The sequence below is a fragment of the Nuphar pumila genome, chromosome 5, assembly GCF_984573655.1.
Source record: "Nuphar pumila chromosome 5, dmNupPumi1.hap1.1, whole genome shotgun sequence".
Classification (NCBI taxonomy): domain Eukaryota; kingdom Viridiplantae; phylum Streptophyta; class Magnoliopsida; order Nymphaeales; family Nymphaeaceae; genus Nuphar; species Nuphar pumila.
In genome coordinates this window covers 84,328,740-84,331,918 of record NC_143253.1, presented here as the reverse complement: position 1 = coordinate 84,331,918, position 3,179 = coordinate 84,328,740, and positions in this window count along the sequence as shown.

Sequence of the window (3,179 nt, the reverse complement as noted above, 5' to 3'; positions counted from 1 at the left end):
GGATTCCAAATCTTGGATCCAATTCCATTTAAAATTCAGAATCCAATTTTATCTTGAATTCCAGGTTTGAATTCAAGTTCTATTTTCAATTCCAACTTTCAAATCCAATTCCATTTCATTTCCAGATTTAAAATCCAATTCCATTTTCAGATTTCGTTTGAACTTCCTAAATCCATTTCTATCTTTTTTATACCATTTGGATTTTTCAATTCCATCCTGATTTCAAATTTTAAATTCAAATCCATTTCAAGTTTATCTCTTCTCCTAAATCTAAGTTGAAAGTCCATTTTCTGACTTTAAAATTTCCTATTCTTTTCCTTTTATCTCATCTTCAAATCATTCTCTCTCAGAAATCAAGATTTATTCTTCCAACTCTAAATTACTTCAAAGACCTAGAACTTCTCTGATCTATCTCAAGTTCTAAGTTAGATTCAACCATTTCTTCACTCCATTATCAAGTTCATCTCAAGAACACTTGGGAATTTTCAAAACATTTTCAAAAGAGCATACATCCTTGAATTGCACAAGCATGATTCTTTGTGCATTTAGACTTAGGATAAATTCTTAGATGATATTTAGGCAAAGCAAAAGGCATAAATTCGATCCTTGGTTTGATTACCCCTGGTAAAGGCGCCAGGAACGGTCGAACCTCGTACCGACGAGCGAATCCCGTCTCTTCAATTTTCCCACAAATTTTCAAAACGGAGGCGAGTTATTTTCCTAAATATTTTCAAATTAAGGTCAAGTGAGACCCCGCAAAAGAATTCCTCTCTCTTCTCTTTCTTTCTTTTTCCTTCTCTCTTCTTTTCATTCTTTTATTTTTCCTCCCTTGAAAAAGGAGGAAAATAGAGGCTAGAAAAGGAAAAGAGAAGGAAGAGAGAGAAACCAAAAGAGAGGAAAAATTTTGTGATGATCACAGACGTCCCCAGCCAGACGGATCCCTGGAAAAACCTTCATCGTCCATGAATCAATGGACATGAAGTCAGGCTCAATCGGGCTCTATAAAGAAAAGAGTGTCATCTGTGACACTGCGCACTGTGTTTCCATCCCACCTACCTCTAAATGTGGTATCATGACTCTCTCGACATGAACAACTGAGATTAGTCTCATCTAAGAGACTGGTCAGGAAATGAGAGTCTAAGACCGACCGAATATCAATGAATGCAACTTCAAACAAGTGGTGAATATGATCAGGCTTGACTTGGTCAAGCACCTTCTGCATATGTACCGCTTGCTTACTAAAAGGAATTGGTGATCCTAAAGGCTGAGAAAATGGGGCTTTATGAATATGTGATGATAATGCATGCTATGGGTCAGGCCCCTTCTATGAGGTATCATGGAGATTGACTCGGCAGTAGAAATGATATGGGGCTTATGAGTCGATTCTTGAATGGGATGATACACCTTCCCGCTCTGAAGGGATGTAACAGATTTGACTTGCTCATGATGTGAATCGGTGGGTTGCAAGTCAAATGACATGGAATCCTCTCCCTTTGAGACAACAGGCCTATGAAGGTTCCCTTGGCTTTGCCTACTGAAGGTCTCAACCAACTGTCCCATTTGAGTCTCTAGCTTAGCTATTGACTGCATATGGGAGCTCAAAACTTGTAATATCCTATCTTGGATGGATTGACTAGGTGAAGGCTCGTGAGAATGGGCTTGAGTATAAGCAGGTTGGGCTAGGGGGTGAACCTGTGGAAAAATGGGATGCGAGTAACCTTGTGAAGGGTTATTGTGTCTATACTGTGTCTGGGAGGGCTGATGGGATGAGGGTATGGACTGGTTTCGCCAACCTGGGTTATATGATACAAATGAATCAAGCATGGGTCTAGCGAAACCTTGGGCAGCATTCACCTGCTCCTGAACGAATTCAGGATATAATGGCGCTGCCGGACAATCCGAGACATAGTGTGCAGGGCTAGCACAAAGCTCGCACACTCTTCCTACTGGACTTCTCGAAGAAATGGCTAGGAATTGATCTAACTTCCTAGTCAACTGGTCAACCTTGGTATGCAATTCTAACTAAGACCCTACTTCAGAAATCCCTATTTTCCTAGGACCACTAGACAGAGATGTAGTCCTATTAAGCCGTGAAGACAAAGCATGATGCATCATGTTTTTACTCAAGGTCTCAAATAGAGACCACGCCTCGTCCTCACTCTTAAGCATAAAAGTGCCCCCACAAGACGAATCAACCATTTGACGATGCTTCTCAGTAAGCCCGTCATAAAAATACTGCACCAACTGCCAACGAGGCACCTGGTGATGGGGACACTTGCGGAGAAGATCTTTCAATCTCTCCCAAGACTCGTGAAACTGTTCTCCCTCAATTTGAGAAAAACTGGTTATAGCTTTACGAAACTGATTCATTTTACCAATTGAGAAGTACTTTTTGAGGAATTCGCGCTGCATTCCTTCCCAAGTAGTAATACAAATCGTCTCAAGAGATTTTAGCCAGTGATTGGCTTTATCTTTGAGAGAGAATAGAAACAAAGTCAACCTCATAGCATCATCTCCAAAATTATTGATTTGCAATGTCGAGCAAATCTCAAGGAATTTGTCGAGATGACGATATGGGTCCTCATTGCTAAGGCCATAAAACGAAGGTAGCAAAAGATCCCAGGCCTTAATCTCAAAATGACTCGCTCCTATATCAGGTTTCGTGATGCAGGAGGCAGGAGTATACGTATTTGGCATGAAGTACTCCCTCCAAGGACAGATCAAATGATGATCGTCAGCCATTGCGTACACCTTGGAGTAGACCAGTGTAGCACATGTCCTAACTGTGGGTTTTCTACCTAACTAACACACTAAGCGGCCAAACCACGTAAACCACAAAGCGAGTAAACTAAAAACAATAAAAACTAAACAAACACTACACGGTTACACATAACAGAGATTATGCAAAAGAAATATGAAATCTATGTGTACGGTACCAATCGTACACAGTCACCTCTAAGGAGATCCTAGTAGGTAGGCTGTGCAGAAAAGTAAGCTCGTCTCTAAGATATGCACTTACGTGGTTCTACTCCTAAATACAAACAAACACTAAGCAATAAAGTGAATACTAATATTACATCGTTCCCCGGCAACGGCGCCAAAAATTTGATGTCTTCTTTTAAATCGTTGTAATTTTGAAAAGATTTTTATATGTAAAACATGTGAAAACCAGACATTAA